At 46.2% G+C, this 22,036-nt stretch overlaps 2 long non-coding RNA genes across 2 annotated transcripts; one reads left to right on the top strand and one right to left on the bottom strand.

Annotated features, from left to right (window-relative positions):
- Positions 1-1,975: 1,975 nt before the first annotated feature.
- Positions 1,976-11,504, bottom strand: LOC308187897. Its single transcript, XR_013944994.1, has 3 exons — positions 4,225-11,504; positions 3,122-3,352; positions 1,976-2,083 (listed from the first exon to the last, which is right to left on the bottom strand). It is a non-coding gene; the product is annotated as an uncharacterized lncRNA (long non-coding RNA).
- Positions 11,505-11,628: 124 nt separating this feature from the next.
- On the top strand, positions 11,629-20,780 carry LOC308187893. Its single transcript, XR_013944989.1, has 2 exons — positions 11,629-12,005; positions 14,136-20,780. It is a non-coding gene; the product is annotated as an uncharacterized lncRNA (long non-coding RNA).
- The last annotated feature ends 1,256 nt before the right edge of the window (positions 20,781-22,036 follow it).

The raw sequence follows: 22,036 nt of genomic DNA, 5'->3' as shown, positions 1-22,036 counted from the left end.
CTCAAATTAAATAGATTTCACATTAATACATTTCCAACCTCTACAGTAAAACAAACAAACAAACAAACAAACAAAACAAAAGTCCCTTCCCAATCAAGCAACTAGGAATGCTATACATTAATATGAACGACTGCCTATGATATAATTAACACCCATTGCCAGGGGACCCAGGTTTGGTAAAACGAAGCTCTCCACGCTCCCCCTCTTCTGTGCCCTGGCCACTCATGCGCCAGGTGAGGGGCATGCAGGAATCTCACGGCTGATCTATGCCATCCGACTCCTGTCACCCAGCACTTTCCCTTTTTTAATGAGTATCAAATGCATGCTGACCCCGAGATGATGATGGTGCAGAATATTTTTGGGTTCTTGAAGGTCACAATAAATTTTGGAAAGCATTATCAGCATAAAAGGGCTTTGGTGTTCTTTCATCTGAAGCTAGATAGAAACACATCGTGACCCTTACTGGACTCACATCAATACTTGTGAGCGATGTACAGCTCATGTGATGAAGAGACCAGCACCAGCACCTTTTGTTCAGCTTGCTGCTGACTTACAGCTGGTTGGCTGACGCCTGTATAGCAGCTAGCGGGCAGAAAGCCTCTATAAACAGACTGTCAAGTTTAATTGGACTACTTGGTAATTATTTTGTTATTAAATAAGTACGTGCTTTTGTGTGGCATTGACCTCTCTCCTTGGACTTACTGGGGACTGCGGCAGCTCAGCACTTCTCAGGATGAAACCCAAAGTGCCTGCTGTTCTTTTCATCAAATACAATTGCAATTGCATCACTGACGTTATTGCCAGCAGGAGTAAGCTTTAAAACTTGTAGAAAGCTTTTGAGCCTCGTTTGATCTACACATGGCATAACAGCAAGGCTCTCCAACGCTATTAAGCACGTATTGTGGAAGCGAGATTGTAATCGCTGATCCAGACAGTGACAATGCAGCCAAATGAGCCCTGTTCCTGAGTGTTTGTTTTCTCAAAGCCCCAGGGACAAGTAGTTTCGGGGAAATCTTGAGTTCATTAAAATCAAATACGCTCCCGGTGTGCATGATTGCCAGAGAAAGTGATGTGAGCGTTCCCTGGGCAGGGACCAAGCAATATGTGTGTGTGTCCGTGTGGTAATGTGCCCACTGTGATTTTTAAGAAAATTTAATGAATTCCAGAGGCCTGACTTCATGATTTCTGTGTATTGTACAGTAGCAATAGGTGGTTGTTTGTTCATACGTAAAGTATTTCACTGATGGCTGAAGCAGGAATTTTTAGGAGACATTTATTTAATGATAAAAAATGTGTCATCAAGTCAAATGTGCTGATGCTACTTCTGTAAGCTAGTCTGCCTGCCTGGTCTCATAGTCCTACCGCACACACAGGAATGGTGCCGACCGTAATAAAAAGGAGTGTCAGCATACCCTCCTCGTAATGACAAATGCTATTCACTCCAAACAGGCTTTTTTTTTTTTTTTCAGAGAGGGAAAGGCATAATTTCAGGCTTACACAAGGCAGCAGGGGAGGCGAAATTCCTAATCCTGGCATCAGCCCCGCAGCCAGTGCCAGCCCCACAGCCCTCCAGGTCAGACCTGAGGCTCTCATCTCACAGGCCTCTGGTTCAGGTAAGTTATGTTGCTTTTTCTTCAAACATTTGTTCAGAAAACCATGTCCAAAAATTGTGGTCTGCTTTGTTTTACCACTAAACCTCTTTGGGACTGGAGACGTCATGAATCCAGTTAAAATTAATGAACACGGTCGGCTTTGTCTCCCCAGAGGCAGCAAGCCCCCCTAACGTGTTGTGGCCAGGTACCCAGGGCATGCAGATGTCCCTGGTGGTTCAGGGAACTGTTCAGAGGGGTCCAGACTGGAAAACTTCTGGATTAGTAAATCTGTCAAAGGGCTGTGGAGGGAGTAGGGTGAAAATATTTCCTTTAAGCAGCCTAGCATCCCTTCTCCAAAGGGACAGCTAGTGAGAGACATGCCACCGCTTCAGGCAAACCCCACGTCTCACACTTGGCTTTGTGCACTTGACGTACTTCTGTTTGGGTAGCTTGCTTGCAGAAGGAGTGCTGCCTTCTCCATTTCCAGCATCCTGCAGAGAAAAAGTATCACTAGTAATGAAGCAAACAATTAAAGCCCACCCAATTTTACTATTCAAACACACCTAGAAATAATTACATTAATCTACTTAGCACTTGAGAAAGAAAAAGGTTTTCTGTTTCACCTAATGCAAGTCACTTAATAGCTCATTTGACTTTGGTTTCCCAATAGCTAGTAAAACAAATGCTACCAAGTACTTTTAAAGAATGTGTTTTTGCTAGTAAAAAGTAGCTACTTAGGCTGGACCAGCTCAGATTTAGCACCACCAGTTTGTAACATTGCACATAAACTTTCATGAGCTCACTTCTAGACAGCTTCTAGCTGTTGGCAACCATAAAGGTAAAGAAGACACTTGACAACTTCATGCCTTCTTCAGCCTCTCTCTGAATGCTGGAGTCACTTGCCTGTATCTTACAAAACATCAGACATCTTTACTCCACATCTGACAACAGGAGGTGAATCCAACCTGCTGAAAGGATCGCTGCTCTCTGGCCAAGAATGAACTTGTCTCACGAGTGCGTTGTGTTCTCAACACACCAAGCCCCAAAATAAATTGCCTCTTCTCCTGTTAGAGCCTGGGAAAAGTCTAATTGTGTGATGAGCTAAAATAACACAATCAAATTACCATATAGCAACCAGGAAGAAATTAAAATAGCAGCAAGGTCCTGTCTGGCTCTACAGCTGGAGCACGGCCAGCTTGCAGGCTCCTTTCTGCTGATGCTCCCTTGCTGCAAGCGAAGTCTGGCACCCAAGGCACCTTAGAAAACTACCTGCAACAGGCTCCCAAGCCACAAATAGGACTGCAGCTAGTTACATGGAAAGGCTGGCCTTACATATATGTTACAGCCCTAAGGTTTTGGGAGATGTCTTTGCCATGAGTGAAAATGTATTTAATTAATCATACTTGATTGCCCGACATATTTTTAATAAGTAATACTTACCATTACTTGTGGAGAAACAGAGATACGTTCTTTGTTGCATAAAACACAAAAGGAAACACTGTCTCCTCTGCTGCAAAGTTCAAGAGAACCTGAATCTGCTGAACCCTTGACAAGAGTTTTGGACAAGGAGATTCCTCGTGCATGCAGCTGTCTCTCAGATGTTTCAGTGGGGTCACTCTTCTCAGAAGTCTCCTTTCCTGGAGGGCAGAGTTGATGCCACCTTCTTGTCCTGGGACTCTGCTTTGCTCAGCCAGCCCTTACAGAAGCTAGCCCAGAAACCAGGCACTTCTCAACCCTAATGAACTGTAGCACTCACACTGCTGGAAAGACAAAAAAGAAAATGCAAAAACAACTCAGCCCAAAATCTTAACTGTACTTTAAATGATTACTAGCAGAACTAATTAGTTGTTTCTGATTTGCTGAATTCAATCCAATAAATTTGGCAAGAATGAATATATAAATATATATTATAATATATAATATATATATAATATAATATATAATATATAATAAATATATTCATTCAGGGATCAAACAAGCATCCATCATCAAAACTAGGTGCAAGTGACAACTCGTTATATCTAAGCAACCACTATTGATCAGCAAAACCCAGGCCCAGATTTTGCAAAACTCTAAAATTCATCACCTGGCTTTCAGAGGCACCAGGTATGCAGCAATGTTAGCCTCAGGGGAGTCTGGCAGTGGCTTTGCATCAGGCCATTTCCTTAGCTGTGTAAGTGCAGATTTATAAACCTACACTTCCATTTAAAATTGCAGGGTTTTATATGCTTGCTAAATCCATGCCATTTCATGAAAATAAGAGTTTGAAATCATAAGGTAGGCTAATGGACTTTAGAGAGCTGTGCTCAACACATTTTTCATGTTGCTGTTCTAATCCTAGTCTCCCTGTGGTCCCCTTTACAAGGCGGAGCTGTCAATATTTGGCAGGAAAAAGGAATCTGCATGGAGGAGGGTGGAGGCCAGCAAGGAAGGGGCTGCACCTGCACCGGAGCTGGGAAGGCTGACCCCGGGGTGCTCCCCACTCACCTTTCTCTCCCTCCTTGGAAAATCCCCAAACCAGCCCCTCCACACCCCCACCTGCCCGAGTCACAGAAGACCCCAGGTGGGAAGGGGCCTTGAAAGACTGCCAGGTCCAACCTTTTGTGGGAAAAGGAAGCCTAGAAGACATTACCTGGCACCCCCTCCAGTCATTTCTTGAAACCTCCAGTGATGGGGACTCCACAGCGTCCCTGGAGGGGTTGTTCCAGTGATCGATGGTTCTCTCTGTAAAAAATTTCTTCCTTATATCAAAGACAAAACCTCTCCCGGTGCAACTTGTACTCATTGCTCCTTGCCCACTCCATGCGGCTCCTTGTGAAGGGAGAGCCTCCGTCCTCCTTGTAGCTGCCCTTTAAGCACTGGAGGACTGTGACCAAGTCCCCGCCGAGCCTTCTCTTCTTCAGGGTGAGAAGACCGAACTGCTCCAGTCTTTCTGCATAGGGCAGGTCCTCACGCCCTTTGATCATTTTGTGGCTCTCCTTTGGACCCTCTCCATTCGGACCAGACCTGGACACGGTACTCCAGGAGCAGCCTGACCAGCGGTGAGAAGAGCAGTATGGTGGCATCTCTCTCTCTGCTAATGATGGCCGTGTTAATCCCCATGTAGCGTCAGAGGTGGTCATTTTGACTCAAACCCACCCCAAGCCCTCACGTAGGTGCAGCAGGGAGTGGTGAGTGAAGAGCAGCCAGCAGATTCATGTCAGGATGAGGCGCTGCTGGTGAAGCGATGACTCAATTCCTTCCATAAATTGCCCCCAAATCCCCCTGATCCCCCAAGGGAAACAGCCAAACTACACATTTTCTTCACAGGAGAGCAGAGGAGAAAGAAAAGGAGGCTTTATCAGAATAACAAATACTTTTTACTAATAAGATCTGACAAAGGGTATGACTCACTCTCCTGGGCAAATATTATCTCCTATTGACAGGGGAAGAAAAATTGTGCTAACTCTAGTGGCACTAGCACTCATTTAGCTCTTCCTATTAGGAAGGTGATACTGAACCAGCATTGCCGTCCGCGGTTTCATCTTCTGCTTGTGAATTTCTCTGCTTTCAAAAAGCGCTGCCAGAACTGATACTGTCAAAAACAACTCTGCGTTACAGGGTTTTTCCCCTTTTCTGTGACCTTGGTGATAATTAAGTGTCTCGTTCTCACAGAGAAAAAAATGTGAAGCATGAATTGGGCCGGCTGGCCTATCTGCTGATTTATGGGTCAGGTCTCTGGTTGTTACAGACAAAATTTTTACGTCTCTGATTAAGAAGCCCTGCTGATTTAAGGATCTCACAAGAAATGTGTGCATAATGAATTATCTACAGATTACAATTCAAATTGTTCCTGGGTGATTCATATCACCTTCCTTTATTAAATTACCATTTTAGAAGTCTAACAAGGGCAATGCGAACCGACAAGTTGTGACATTTTGCCATATATAGCAGGTCAGCAGAACAGCAAGTTTGGGTAAGTGGTGTTTGGCCCTAGTTTGATACGCCAGTGGAAAGCAAAGGCTGAAGGAGATACAAGAGAAAAGCAGGTGTCATTACAGGATAAATGCTTCCCTTCACATTTCCACCTCTTGTGGTTCTGAATCTGTTGATTTCTTTTCCTTGCCTGAGCAAAAGTTTCCAGTGAGCTGTCTGCAGTAAAGCCCCAGCTCCCAGTGTTACAAAATGGCACTGCCTGCTCTTGTTTAGGAAATGCTGAGGGCTACCAGGCATCGCCAATATATATCTGGGGATGGGGGACATGATGAAAATACATATAAAAAGTTGTGGCACAGCAAATACTGTTTTCCCATTCTGGCTTCTTCTATTAGCAGAGGCTTATCAGGTCTCCAAGCGGCAGGCTGAGGAACCTGGAAATGCCTGCTGTGTCCCATGCCTGCTTGAAGGGCTGTGCAGCAAATCAGCGCTGCAGACAGCACCTGTCTCTCGTGGTCTGACAGCAGAAGGAAACACAGTGAGCTCAAGCAGTGAGAACTGGGAAATGAAAAAAAAAATTAATGCAAATTACAATTACAGCATAGATTTTCACATTGGCTTAGTGTCACCTTGCATCTTTCTCCAAGCGGATGCACGATAGCAATCTCAGTCTGTACATGTGACATACATCAGGAGAGTATTAGAAAATGCAATTACCCACTCTTAGTCTTTACCTCAACACACCCCAGTAAGAGGGCTCCACTTGTTCCCGTTCGTGCTTCATAAGCTGACGTGAGCCAGGTCTCAGGAGGATCCCCACCCCTCCAGGCTTTTCCAGAACTCTCATTTCCTTGCAGAAATGCACAGAAAGCATGGAGCAGGTGGCAGGTGGTGGCCTGACCCACAGCACTCGTGTCCCTGCAGCTCTGGTGAGGACAGAGCGGGGAAAGGAGCTGCTCTCTATGGAGAGGGGAGAGCAGTCCTGCGTGGGAATCAAATAAACGTGCAGGGAAATCAGAATATGGTATCTGCATTTTGAAGGTGCAGTAAAGGCATCATTTTACTAAATAAGCAGTAAAGGCAAAAGACAACTGCAGTAGTTTGACAAAGAGACTGATGCTCCTGTAAAACGGTAGCTCTGTAGTTGCTAAAGTCCTGGTGTTTCGTATTATCTAGCCATTACTAATGCTATAAATGAACAAAACCATTTTCTGGACTTCAGTAATTTTCACCTTCAGAGCCTCTAAATAGCATCTTCATGGCAATAATTTAGTAAGGCCAGCAAAACAAGGCTTCAGTAAATGCACTTAAAAAGTAGTTAATACACACAAAACCAGACCATAACAGCTTGTACAACAAAAAAATGACTTTATGCAGGAGGGTTTCCATCTTTTCCACAGGGAAATCCTGGAAGAGTTGTGTTTGCATACATATGCAGAGCACACACTCTAAATCCAGCATGTTTGGGATGCCCAGGGCTTTACAGAGCTTATCGAAACACTGCTCAGCACACGTAGCTCAGCCTGGAGCCGGACACAGAGGAGTCGGTGCACTTTCCTGCAGAGCACGCCTGCTCTGGCTCGGTGCTTCAGTCCCGGGGCCAGACCTGCTGCCCCAGCTGAGCCCTCAGGTGTCCTGAGGCCCTGGACCATTGCCCTGTGCATCCTTTTTAATGCTGGGATGAACTGTCTGGCTCAAAAAGAGGCCTTGTTGGGGCAACAGATGCAGAAATGCCCTCCAGGAGCAGCAGGACTGAAGAATTTTTATGAGCCTGGGTGATGATGGCCAGAGCTGCTGGGAGACATGCAGTCCAAAACAGCACAAGCGGCAAAAAGAAGCCGTTCTTATACCTGCCTTCAAAGGATGCTGAAAGGTGTTTCTGAATTGCTTTTTCTTAATTTCCGAGTTCTTAATTTAAGAACCAATTGCTTTAGTAATCTTTCACAAGTCTTCTCCAGTAGAGGAAGCCCTAACCTTTCCTCAAGTATCATTTTCTTTGCAAAAGACTCTCTGATTTAATTCCAAACCCCACTCAGCAACTGTATCCCTCCTGACCTCAGTGGCTTACCAGCCTTTCTGCTTTGCTTTTCCTCTTTTTACCCTATTACCAGGAGCAGTTCTATATATGTGTGTGTGTGTAGGTATGAATCTATTTATGTGATCCCTCTCTAAATTTTACATTGATTTTGAGGAGCTCTGGACTCAGTTCTGGGATATTACTAAGACAATATACACAAGCCATTTAAAAAACTCTAGGTATTTAAACTCTTTGGCAGTTACTCCTCTAAATTTCTTGTATGTATCCTCTAGTAGCTAGTTCTCATCTTAATGCCTATCCTAAAAGTTGAGTGTTCTTATAATTTGACTTTTAATATTTCTGTAACAGGTCTCTTAGATTCTCTCAGTAGAGTATCATCTTTTAGTCAACTAGGCTTTTCTTTTTCCCTCTCAAAGTTTTGTTTGTTGTGAAAGTCATTCAGTCGCAAGCAGAGACTCTCCTTTTTCTGGTGAGATGTGGAGGAGAAGATGAGAGAATTATTTTGAAGAGTGGAGCTGGAAGAAGAATGAAAATAAAAGCTGAGCTAAAAAATTAATGTTATTTATCAAAATTGTTAAATGTGGGAATCCAGGCTAAGAAGTGAAAATAATAGTTATTTACCAGCCATTCATTTTAATATCTGCCAAAGATTAAAGTGGGTAACAAAATGAAATTCCAGAGCAGACAGAGCAATTACGGGCTTCTCAGGAATGTATTTCTTCCTGGTATTTAAAAGGACCTTGGTGAGAGCTGGAGGTGTCTCGCCGACCGTGCTGTGACCATCCGCTCCCTGTACCAGGAACCCCAGACACTGCTCTGTAATGGGAGCAGAGATCAGGGGGCAAGTTTCCAGTGGCAGAGCTGGTGTCTACACTGGTGTGGGTATTTCTACAGAACACCAAAACCTGTGGTGTGGATACGTTGCACCTCGTGCCAAAACTCTTCCACATGAATGACTTACCAAAATAGGTTTCTTTTTACTTCACAGTCAGCAAACTAGAGTAATACTGGGTTTTTCATAAGTTATGCCTTCTTGAGTTACAGGTCCATTTGTCTCTGAATTCTTGGAGAATTTACTTCAGCATAATCAAATTGTTTAACACGGCTCTTTTCTGTTCTGCTCTGTTATATTTCCACATTTGAATCTGCTGCCTCATTTCATATGTATTTCTTTTTCCAGTTTTTTTTTCTTTTTCTTTTTGCATTCTCCTTCACTGCGCGTTTCCATTTCCATATATTTGCAGGTGAGAAATTAGCCCTGCAGACCATGTTGTTCTCCATGTCGGGAGATTTTGCTCTTGCCTGCTTCCCTGCCCTTTCCCTGTTCCTCCTTCATCCTCTGCCTCCTTTCTCCACGCAGCAGGTCGAGGCTGGCTTGCCTCTCCATCAACACCCTCCCAGATCATCTCTGCTTGCTGCTTTTATTCTCTTTTACCTCCCTCATCCTTCCTCTTCTGCTTCACTCCCCCTCATCCCAGGTGTGTGTGTGTCTGCATGACACACTGGTAGCAGGTGACTGCAACTGCTGAAGGTGGTGGCACCTCACCATGGCAGATCAACTCCCCTTCCACTATTTTACTTATGGTTTACTTACAGACTTTTCCAAAATCTCGTATGGGCTTTATAGTGACTGGGTAGTGTTGGGTTATGCAATGAAAGGCTGGTGTCCCCCTCACACAGAGGAGGACGGAGGCACACAGGTGGTGGGACCCTGCCCTGGCCCTTCCCTGGGCTGTCACAGGAGGTGGCCAGCCCCACGAATGGGGGGACATTCATCACCATGGGGCTGGGGAGAGGTCCCAGCTGGCCCCAAGCCATGCAGCCCCCCTGGCAGCCCCTACAGGTGGCATCTTTGCGGAGGCTGAGCACTGCCCTGACTCTGCCCTCTCTGTCCATTGGTGTGATGGGAGTGGAGCAGGGCTGGTGCTGAGAGCTCTCAGAGCTCCGCATGCACCATCTGAAGTGGAGGAAAGCTCAGATACAGGCTGTCAAACTTCAAATAAATCCTGCTTCAATTCACCTGGAAAACATAGTTCCACATGGTAAAGCTGTAATCCCTGTCGAAACCTCTTCATGAGGGCGAAAAAAGAAGAGAAGCCGTAACATAAGTCAGCATGCTAGTGCTCAATACTGCGTATTGGCTTTCTTTGCAGAAAAAAAATGTTTGCGATCAATAGCTTTGACTTCTATTTTTGCCTACATCCTATTACCCCTTCAAGCGACAAATAACTAAGGCCATATTTTTAGACCAAAGCCATGAGAAAAAGTCATTAATAGCTTGCAACACTCAATCTGTGTGCCCTTGGATTACAGTTTTAATACAGCATGCCTTGGTGTTCAGAGTACTAACTCATGTGTAATCGGCCGTTTCACACACGGAGCGGAAGAGGGAGGTATTTCCCCTCGGGGGAGTTCAAAGAAAACAGACTTTGCATGGCAGCCTCAGGGATTTGTCATGCAAAAAGGCCACTGGAGTTCTCACCTTTAATAAAGTGAGGAGAAAATAAAAATAAATCCACTTACTGAAGTAAAGGGCATGTTGGAAACAGATGGGATAGAAACCCATAAGGCCTCCTAACCAAAAGGATTACCTTTGGTGAGGGCAGTGAGGTATCCCAAGCCTCCAAGAACAGGGATGGGGAGGCTCTAACACAGCCAAAGCGAAAGCCTCACCTGCTTCTACTCAGGCCCTGTCATTTGCAGGGAAAAGGAGGAAGGAACTCAGGGTGCTGCAAATCCATTTTGGTAGCTCCTGGCCCCACGCAGGCTCAGCTGGGGACAGCAAGCCTCCCCGGCCACCGCTGCAGTCTGCCTGTCCAGCAGCCACGTCCGGCACCCGTTAGAGGTGCACGGTGAGCTGTCAGGACACGTTCTCTTCCCTTCCTCTTTCTGCGCTCATTTTTTTATTTTCTTCCCTTGTCTATTCTTTCTCTTGGTTTTTGTTGTTTTCCCCCATACCGCTTCATTCCATTCCTTGCCCCATCGTCTCCCTTGTCTCTCTACCCTCGGCCATGCCTTTGTCCTCATTAGCTCCCGTTCTGTTCCCCACTCAACCTTGTTGCTCCTTCCTCCTCCCTACCTGTCCTCTTGTGACAACACAGCCATAGAGCACAGCCATTTTTTAGCACAGACTGGAAGTAGTGTTTCCCCAGGCAAGTATCTCTCCCCATGCCCCTGTGTCCCTCTGTGGACTAGTGCATGAAGTTGAATATAGCATCAGAAACAGCTGCTTTGCTCATACAGCCTTTCTCTCTCTCTCCTCCCTCCTCCTCCTTCTTTCCCCTGTATCCTTCAAATTTTGTACATACTTGGGCAGTGTCATAGCCTCAATTCGATTACAAACTAGCATGGCTCTGCTGAGGCTAGCAGGCAGGGTTGAATTAAAGGCTCCCATCAATGCCCCACACTTTCTCGCAAAGTGAAAAAAGAAACACATTGTTTTTCAGTAGGAGAGAGACTTGATACAGAATGATGAGAAAGTAGATTAGATTAATAACAAGAACAAGGAAATGGTAGTAGGAGTGCACTTCAGAAGCCCACCACTCTTCCATAGCTTTCAAGCATTTCTGTAATATTTGCTAGGGTAATAGAAAGGAGCAGCTGCAGACAAAGGCATAGACAAATTACAAACTGCTGGTAATATCTGTATTCAGGACAGCTCTGAAATATATTCGGATGCTGTCCCATGAGATATTAAATGATACTGTTATTGCATTAACCTACGGTTAGTTACTTGTCTGTTGCAAACGCACTGCACTGTCTTGGGCAATTTCTTTGCACAAAGCTTTCAAGGACAGTAGAGATCAGAATAACTTGAGACACATCTGTGTGTCTGGGTGTAGGGTGGAGCGCCGCACACTCTGGCCATGCTCAAAGTAGATTGGGCAGGGCCATACATCTTCATTAGAATGACACCACAGCAGAGGGAATATGCACGTGGACAGTGCAAGTACAGGAATACCTGACCACGAGCGTGCAGCCATGCACTGAAATGCCTTAAAGCAGACTGTGGCAGAAATGAGCTTCCTGGCTCCTATGTGAGGGCATCCACTTATGCACATGTATGTATATGTGTAACTACAATATAGATACATATTTATAAATATATACAGTATGCAAAAATATTTTATATCTATTATATATATATATAAATTATGGTTCTGCATCAGAACATACCTTTTGGAGGCTGGGTTTTTATTTTTTCTGAAGGAAAGCCTAGCAGTGACTAAGACAGTCCTTTCATACATCAGAATACTGCAAAAGTGCTGACTTGCAAATGTGATTTTCTCTTTCGGATTGGGAGTGAAGATTGCCTCTCCCCTTTCTTCTTCCCTGACTGTGTACTGTGCACAAACCTTTTGGCTGATGGAGGTCCTAGAGATGACTCACCTCTTCCCTCCAGGACTTAGCAGCAGCTCTGCTGTGAGCTCGACAAACCATCAGACCTGGTCCTCATGAGGGTAAGTCCAAGAAATTCCCAGGAGACCATAGTGAGAATTTGATTTTCAACCAGCCTGATGGCACTTAAATGTCTAAGTCCCATGTACTTTTCATTCAGCACAGAGACTCTGACACACCATGTACTTTTGAACATGTTGCCTTCAGTCTGCTTTGTGTCACTGCTTCCTCTCCGGGAAGTGGAGAAGTGTTTCTGTCTTTCAAAGGAGATGTTACAAAGACTAAAGATCATAATAGATGAGAAAAGTCCTTTATAGAAAGTGAGGGCACGCATTCATTGACCTGAATGGAAAGGGAGTCCTGGACTGGGGGAAGGAGGCAAATGGGAGTGAGGTTTGTTTTGTTATCAAGGATTGGGACTTGGAGACAAATCTGTGGCCACGCCAATTGTAAAGGCAGTAGCAGCACCTATGATTGCACGAGAGAGGGTGTGGAGGGGGAGCACCCCAAGGCCCCAGACCTGCAGAATTTGTCCTTTTTCCCCCAAAGCCCTGGAGGGGAAGGCAGCTGCAACCAAAGACAGCAGGGAGCAGTCTGGGATGTGTCCTCTGCTGTCTTAGGTATAAACCCTGTTGATATCAATCAGAAATGCAGTGCAGCGTTCAGAACACTCTCCTTTGGGAATTTTGAAATAAATCAAAATCACATTACATAGCCAAGGTTGCTGCAAGCTTACACATGCTTGAAGTGCCTCCTTTTAAAATCAAAAGCTGGGTTTCCTTTTATATTTTTTTCTCTTGCCACGCAGTGTTCATCTTCTCTCACTTTCGTTGCTTTCGTTTTTTCCTTCACATACATTTTTATCCTTTCTTCTTCCCCCTGGCTGCCCTCTAAATGTAAAAAGCCAAGAGTGTGGCAACATCAAGCACTGGTTTGGTTCTCTTTAAGGATGCTCTTTTATCATGGTTCATTTTTTTTTTGTTACCAGCCAGTAGGTGGAGCACATCCACTGTTTTAAGTACCACCGGACTTTTTGTTTTCCCGTTTTTTTTAACTCCTGTAAAACAATCTATCATTTCTGCTGCAGTGAATCAGTAGTTGCAAGGTAGTACCACACTATACAAAACAGCTAATCTTGGTTGGGCCTCAGCATTATACCACTGTGACTCATGTCAAACCATGTGGGGCCAAACACTGGCTGATCTAGGTGGGAGATAAAGTCTGAAAAAAAGACAAAAGAGCAGATGTTTAACAGTTTCCAGTTCTGTGCACTATTCTACCCCCCACCCCCCCCCGCACACACACACCCCGCACCCCCCCCCCCGAAAAATCTGCTACACAAGTGAGCGTAAGCCTCAGGACCAGAGCCCGGGCTCTCCTGCCTTTCCATGTCAGGGATGCAGCCATGCTGATCCCTGCCTCTCACACCTCTGAGGCTGCTGTGGCTGCTGCGCTTCTGAAATGATGTCCGAGCACTCCGCATCAGCCCCTCAACCAGCACAGGGGCCCTCCCTTTCCCACTGACATTGGGCGTATGAGAAATCTTAGGATATCCATCATTTCTGCCTGAGGTTGCACTTCTCTTCTCTGTGACATTTTTCATGAGTACAGGGGAAAAAGGCAACAGTAACAACAAAAAAGCACAGACCAGCTTTTAGGCAAACAAGCCCATCTTTAGTCTTCAGCTTTAGCCTTTTTAGCCTTTTCCCACAGCCCAGTTTTACAGTTTCATGGTTTTTTGCAGGGTCTCAGCTAGCCTGACTGGCATCACCTGTGTCTTCCCAAAACAGCATCTCCATACCACCAATATCCCACCTCCTGGCCACATTCACCTCTGGAGTGTGGTGGGCATTACAGTAGATATTAATCTTTCATTTCTCAGAGTATTTTTAACAGGCTGGTGAGTGTTTAGAAGGTGCCTTTGCAATCTGGTCATGAGGCAGACTGATGCTTAGTACTTCCAGCAGCCCCTCCCCACCCCACCCCCCTTTGCCCCCTTGAATGTGCTGTATAAATATTCACCGATGATTTAGAAAGCCAGTAGAGAATGTGCAAAGTAGGTAAGTAGGATAAAGAGCCCTGGGTTGCCCTCAGTCATCAGGACTGAACCTGCCTCCTCCCACTGTGTTCAATGGAGGCTGATGGATTTACACTAGCAATAACCTGGCTGGTTTGTTTCCTACTTTGAACAGAGAGAATTTGCCACTGACCCTCTTGGTGCCACATCCATCCTCCTGACTCAGTGGGAGAGCCCCCAGCTTTGCTTTGGTCTGGGTACCCACAGGAGCAGACCCACCGAGCCCAGCCTGCAGCTAGGAAGTGCTGCACAGCCCCATCCCGTGCCGTTTCAGAAAGGCACCACCATCAGCGGGCCACAACACAGCCCTTCCGCTGGTGGTTGTGCTACAAGCAGTGTGTGCCCTTAGAGATAAGACCACAACAGGCCTCCCTTCAGCGGCCATACAAAAGCAGTGCAAGCAGGGGGACTTGTTTGCTCTCAGTTACACCAACGATCTCCTTGAGGTTTCTTGCTCATTCCCCACTCCTTGCAGTCTCCTGTTTTGCTGTGCCCATGACTGCTGTACTGAAGTGCATCGGTCAGCTGCAGGCTTGAAGGTGAAGGCAGTAGTGTTTGTGAGGCCAACAGTGGAGACTCTCCTCACGCAAGACCAACATTTCATCTCCGCACTGTGACACAGCTGCTACCTGGGAAAAATAACAGAGAAACCTGAATGTGGTGCACTGTGGCCAGCGGTCACTGCTGTGTGTATTTTCCAGAGTTCATTTTATTCCCTGCTGTAGCCCTCCAAATTAAAAGCAGTCTGGTTATTTACATTTGAAAATTGGATGATATGCTGGACTGCTATTTCTCTATTGACTCTGCGCTGCTAATACGTTTAGAAATTGCCTGTCTGCTGCAGATAGGCACTGCCTGCCTGGAAACGTTTGGATTTCCTCTATCAGCATCACAGAGGGAGATGCAGAAAATAGGCAAGGACATTTGATTGTTTGCTCTTACCTCCATCCAGCAATAACAGAGAAGCCTTTATGTTGGACACATCTGCCCGATGTGCACTAACAGCCTCTGCTCTGCCTTTCCAAAGAGGGCAAAGCCTGGCCAAAGTTTCTGACAGATGCAAGTGAAAAATTCAATTTTTTTAAAACTGCAGATGTTGTAATTAGCTCATCCAACTCCCTGTGTGCCAGCTCGAGTCACTTGCAAGGCAATCCAGGCAGCACAAGCATCAGGGCCTACGAGCCAGCAGAACATGGCGCTCCGCTGGGCGCCCAAGGTGGCTGCTGGGCCTCACCACCCTGCTGGCGCACAACATCCGTGCCACACACCACAGTGGCTCAGTGGCGCTGAGTTTGTAAGGTGAAGAACAGAACAGAAGCTGGTTTTCCACCAAGCTGGCAGCAGTGTATGGTGGGGAAGGAGCAGCTGAGAGCTGGAGAGGGGAAATGCTGTTTTGCAGGTGCAGCGCTTGCCTGTGAAACGTGCTTCAGAACGGGGTAACACTGGATGGCAAAGACCCTGGTGGGCAGGGAGAAGCAGAGCTCCCGAAGCCCGTAGGACAGAGGCAGGTGAAGAAGAGGAGAAGAGCTGCTGGCAAAACAGATGGTGGGGGAGACGAGGCCACTGGAGAGAGTGCAGTAAAAGCTTTGTGAGGAAGCTTGCCAGAAGGAGCATGCAGCAGAGGTGCCGCCAGGTGACAGAGACTGAAGGCGCAGGGCTGTGGCCAAAACCAGCTCTGCAGCAGGGCTTTCTGAGCCTGCATCTGCCCATGCTCTTGGAGGCCATGGGGGGGTGATGACACAGGGCAAGCTTGTGGCTGTTACAAACTGAGTGACTGGGAAAGCCTCCTTGGCTGCCTCTGCACCCAGCCATTTTATCCACTGGAAATTCAGGGCTTGTTGTGTGTGCTAGTGCTCGGAGAGAAAGCTGCTCCTCACTGCTCACGTGGGCATGGCAGACACCTCTGCCTGAGGGGATCCTTGGAGGAAACTTCCATGTGGTCCTTTTGGGCCTCTGGGCGTCCTCTCCTTCAGCCTCATCTCCTTCTGCCTCTGCCCCACTGCTCCCACCCTTTGCAGGACATGCCATATTCGCATACTTAGCTTGAAAACTGAAAGTCTCAGGAATTTTTGTACAGCTGGCTAATATTTGGGACACGGAGTTGCTTGTTATTTGCAGTTTGAGAATGAAAAGGCTTCTCTTCTGTTTCCTCCACTGTGATCTATGTTTGAGCTATCCAGCCTGGCGGCAGGAGCAACAAACCCTGATTTCACACAGATGACCTGAATCAAGGATTTCTCAGGTGGAGCCTCCTCAGCCACCTCTGCCACCTCCTCCCCACCCACCCCACATGGCCCGTGGGCAGTAGTGTGGATCTTGCTCCTGTCCCCAGGCACCACCTGGGTAGCAAACAGCAAACGGCTGCATGCCTGGTGAGTGTTACAAAGCTGTGCGAGTGCCCTCAGCAAACACTGACAAATCATGAAAACCCTTGCAGAAAGTCAGGAGTAGTTTGCAAATGATTTGCTACTCATTCAGGAGGCTACAGTTGTTATAAATCATCACTGTTTTGCCCGTGTCCTTTTGAGCTGGAAGGGCATGGGTTAATAAAAGTTTGATTAGATATATATATTTCTATATAACCCCTGCTGCTTCCACACACATACGTGCCCCCAGCTGCTCCGCAGTCTGCAATGCAATCACCAAGGTGTGGTAAAGGAGCTATGCTGCCTACAGAACTCAGGAGCTTTGTACTGCAATGGAGAGAAATATTTATTTCCTCAGCTGTGACTAAAGAGAATATTCCCTGTGTGCAGGGGTGTTTGATGATCATGTATGGCTGCATTTAGCATGATCACTCATGGATTCACACACTAGACCAGCACAACATCATACCTATACATCGTATTAAATATTACCTGTGTGTGGGAGCAGACACGTTTCACGGCTATTTTGTTAGCCCCTACAGTTTTAAAGCTTTTTTTCCCTTTCATTCTTTTCTTTAGATTACAGGGAAATTTCAAGTGCCAAATGATTTGCTCCTTGCGCTGCTGTTTCTTGCTTTTACTAGAGTACAGCACACAACCTGGGGTCTTGCATCCTGTACGAATAACTCAAGTGAAACCCACGGCACTGACAAGCACTCCAAATTAAAATGCCGGTTTGTGCTTACAGAAACGATGCTCATCAGAGCTTAGCAGAGGGCCATGGAGTTCAGAGGAAGATCAGGAAATCACACGTTAATGGATGGCTGCCTTGGAAAACAGCAGTAAGCCGGTGCTCCTGCCTTAGCCAGGAAAGCCCCATGTGAGCCTTTCATAAATTAAACTATTTCTGCCTTAAAGAAGCCTCTACTGCGAGCACGCTGCTAAACAAATTGCCCCACTGCCTGCTTGACCTTGAAATATTCTTCTAAAATGACTGAGCCCACATGTAAACCTGATCTCATCTGTCACCCACTCCACCCAGCACATGCACACACCAGGTCTCCTCCAGCACCCATTCCAGCACAAAGTATCCCCTGTTTTCTGTTTTCTATCATAATGTTCTCACTATGTGGGAGGAGTGAGTCTGTGGTGAGCAAATATGGGGCTGAGGAAAAAGCCCAGCCTCGGGAAAATGAGAGGACTTTTTCTTGAGGCTACCCACTGCCTTGCACTTCTGTAAATTGCAATTTGATATATTAACCCTTTCCTCAAGCCCTCCATAAGCTCTGGAAACTGCATCAGTATTGCTGATAGCATCATGCACGTGTTCATCCTAAGTAGGTTATCCTTCACACTGCGCGGCTTCAAACTGTCTTGCTGCAGTTCATCAGTGGGGAAGGATATTTTGGGGATGGGCCCATGTCTTTTCTCCACATCACAGGATAAAGTGCTACAGATAATGAATCCCACCTGTAGGATTTCTCAGTTTCCTGTGCAGTATCACACCGTAATACACGCAGAAAATATATGTAACTCTCTGTCTTTCAGGATCTTAGGGACTGTTAAGTGACCATCTAGTTCATGGCATCCTATACTTCCCTAAGGACTTGTTACACTGAGACAGTTCGTTGTAGTGCACAGCAGAACCATGCTCAATCACAGATTGGAGCTGCAGAAAATCAGGACACACACAGACACAGCTCCTCTGCACTGTGTTTGAGAGCATGGCTGTCTGTGTACTCTGTTGCCATCTTTTGTGATCTGGCCGAGGCACAACTTGCTCACAGTGGCACTTTGTGCACATACAGCAAGTGCAATGAAGCTGAGCTAATTCAGTGTCACACACGTGTTTTGGCAGCACCAGTAAAGCCCGGTACAGTGGGCAGGGGTGTGTGTGATGCTGCCAGTGAAGGAGTACTGTTCCCACGGCTGCCAGAATGAAGTGAAGGGGGCCAAGGGAGAAGGAAAGGGAAAAAAGGAAGGAGTAAGACCAGAACCCTGACTTCAATAGCCTTTCTTTTGTAAGCAATACTGTTAGGTGTCCAGACTTAGCAAATTCCAAATTTAGATAGTGTCATTAACTTAGGTTAAAAGGCATTCCCCATAAAAAAGTGGCAAGGTTTCTTAATGCTAGAAACAACCTTTTGCAGAAGTTATAGGTCCCACCATCATCCTCTGTATGGTTATACAGTCTTTTCTTACAGTTTTACAGCCCAGGGCAGAAGAGCCCAGGGCAGGTGCAAAGCCTTCACTCTGGGATATTGCATGGGGCATAATGAGGGAAACAAGTTTTTTTTTGCTGACCCTCTCCTTGCTCACAGTGATTTTTGGGGTGACTCATTTTTCTGCTATTCCTTTTTTGAATAACACAACTCTAAACAGTGGAAAAGGGGTGAGGAAGAAGAAGGTGGCTCTTGAACACCCCCAACCCAGCAGAAAAGAAGGCTATTCTGGTAAATAGGCTCCTGAGGGGTAAAGCAATTGCAGGGCCCTCCCTGTGTGAGTGGCACCTGCAGTCAGGTCACAGCTGTGACTCACTTGCAGAAAAGAAGCTGTAGGAAATTACATGAAAGGTAAGATCTTGACTGACAACACTATTGTAGTGCATTTGTACATGGGGCAGCAGCGGAGAAACAGGTATCAAATGCTTTGTATAAATCAGATGGATCAGTCAGCAATGTTATTCTGCAGATGCTAGGCAAGGAACAAAGTGATCGAGTCATTCACAGAGCCCAACTGGAGAAAAATTCTGTGCACTGGAGCTGAGCAAATGTCCCCTTATCCGTGGAAATGGAAAATTTCCATTAGAGTTGGGGGTAGCGGGCAGGAAGGCCACCAGAGCACAACGGCTAACAGTCTGGAAAAAATAATACAAAGTAGTGCACGCTATAATGAAACAGCTGCCTTAGCAATAACTGATGGGAGTTGCTTAATGGCCATGATTTTTTTTTCTTGTACAAAAGAAAAAAAAAGTGCCATTTTACTCTAGGCAAAATAAAGGGTGTCTCTTGCAGCCTGCTATTAAAGGGGTTTCCTTCTAAATGGTGGAATCATCACTATTATTTTTTCACAGGTAATTACTCACCACAGTTAATTTGAAGCTGCATTTGAAGTGGAGATATCCTATTTTACCCTTTTCCCCTTAGCCTGTCTTAATATTATTATCATTTGCTGCTCCGGTGCCCATAGCAACAGCCTCTGAGTTAGCCGCTTTCCCCGAGCGAGGGAGCGCTGCTAATGCCTGACATTTAGCCAGCGGGCTGCGTCTCTCCGTGGGCTGTGCCTGTCCAGGGCTGGCAATGTTTCCAGCTGCCGTGGCGCCCAGGGGTGGCCCTCAGTCAGCAGCGGCTCCAGGGTGCGCTCGGGGCCCCGTTTCCTAAGTGCCACCCTGGAAATTTGGCTGCGGCATCCGCAGAAAGCCGCTTTAAACGCTAGCGGTCTGATTCTGCCAGGTAAAAATTCCCACAACTGCACTAGATAAAGTCTTCCAAGCATTTATCTTTTGAAAATAAGAGTCACTTCAGTGACCTGCCTTCACAGGCCACGAGCCGAGCAGATTGTGGCCACCCTTGGAAGCAGAGCCCCTTGGGCTGCTCTGGTGGCCACAGCCTGCGGGGCCTTTGCGGCGCTGCTGGTCGCACAGGCCAGCCTCTGGCCTTCACACAAAGTCCAGCCACACACCACCTGGCAACCCTTTGTTGTTTTTTTAAAAAATCCTTTTTTTTTTTTTTTTGATTTAAACACCACCAAGATCCACAGAGGAACAAAGCAAGAAAAAAATGCTGAACACCAAAACCAGCATACCTCCCTCCCTACGAGGGTTTTAATCACCTTTTGCACCAGTGGATTAAAAGAAAAAAAAGTGGGTCTCTCGCTAAAGGCCCCATTGACAAAAGGGAAAACTTTGATTAACTCCGGATTAGAGACGTCAGGAATGCTACGGCAAGGCAGACAGCCCTGCCCGGGGTGCTGAGGAACAAAGAGGAGCGTGTGCGTGACGGCAGAAAGGCACGGCTCCTGCCTGGAGGGCCGAGTGCCTCGGCGCATGAAGAGCAAGCGGAGAGCCCAGCAGGACGGAAAGGGGGCAGAGGGGCTGAGCCTGCTCTGTACGTGAAGCTGGATGTTAGAGGGCCCTGGTGCGCTGCTCACGGCGTCTGACACGCAGAGGTCAGGACTACTGAGCCCTTGCAGCAAGAAAATAGGGAATTCTTGGGCCTGGCATGGGTACCTGCAATTGTCAGGGGCTGGACTTACAGATAGAAGTGGTCTTTAGCCTGTCTTATTTTGTTTTCTCTCTGTTTGCTTAATGTAGAAGAGGAAGCCAGGGGAAAAAAAAAAAAAAAAGAAAAAAAAAAAGGTAGAATGAAGTAAGTGCACAGTAATTTGCTGAAAGGCTCACCAGCATTTGTCTTCCTGCAAGATCTCGCTAAAGGAAGGCTTTGAACTTGCCAGTGAGCTCAAAAAAAAAAAAAAAAAAAAAAGATAAAAAAGATGAAAGAAGCGAAGTTATAGCCTTCATGTCTTTTTCACCTTCTGCCAAGGCTGGAGGGCTGCGCCAGCTCTGCCAGGTGTGTCAGTAGAAGAACAGAAGAACAGCAGCAGACATTACACGGCGCCAGTGTGCTCGTGGCCACTTCCCCTAGGAATCAACATTCCTGAAGGAACTTCAGCAACTGCTGCATAAAATACTGCTCTGGTGCTGTAAGACGCATGGCTCGTTATAATCTACAATTAAACTGAATTAATGTACATGTTCAAGCTTTATCTATTTTGACAGAAACAATTCCATTTATTTTTTTTCTTTTGACTGAACAGTTAAGAGGCACAGCACAGCAAAGAGCCTTTGTATGCATGTGTGTGAGTGCATGTGCAAGCACGGATGTACACAGACACGCACACCCACACAAGGAGGAACAGGTTATTGGGTGCCTCTGTGTGTGTGCATGTTTGTGCAGATGCATGGATGTAACATTTTTTTCTAACATACCTAATATTTTCTCAGGACCGTGAATTTCCAAGCTCATATTTCTGGTTGGTAGGGGGAAAAAAAAAAAAAAAAAGGTAGTTTCATGTCTTATCACTTGCAGCTGACTGCAGGCTTTATCTAGACGTTCTCTGCTGGGTGCAGCTGGGAATTATATTGGCAACAGCCATTAATCTTCTGTGCAGAAGAAATATCTCCTCTATCAGTGTTAGAATAAAACCATTTGTCTGGGGAATGAAGCACAACTAAAAATTATCCTACTGCAGAAATAAAAATCTTCTCATAAGGATATTTTTGATTATGTATTAGCACTGCCATGGATCATCGATAAGGCCATCTTTAAGTAGTGCAAGCTTAGCTGCAAGCCTTTAGGTGTCAGTTTTAATCACGTTGTGGGACACACTGCTACTGTTCTGACAGTGCTCTAACCTCACGCTATGTCCTAACACTGCCAGTGTACAAGCAGGTACCTGTGTAAAGCTCCCTACATCTGCAGCACTTGACTTCTCTTCCCATAAAATACTTCAGGGTCCTACCACTCCTTTCACGTACCCTGAAGGACCGGCCTCGTGTGGTCCCTCACCAGACAAGGAGCTTTGCTCCCCAGCTGGTCACACCGCTTCACAGTTCAGCTGCTCATCAGTTTGTTGCCTGCTTCCAAGTCAG

This window comes from Anser brachyrhynchus (genome assembly GCF_964034855.1).
Source record: "Anser brachyrhynchus genome assembly, chromosome: 1".
Classification (NCBI taxonomy): Eukaryota; Metazoa; Chordata; class Aves; order Anseriformes; family Anatidae; genus Anser; species Anser brachyrhynchus.
This window is presented reverse-complemented; position numbering and strand designations above follow the sequence as displayed.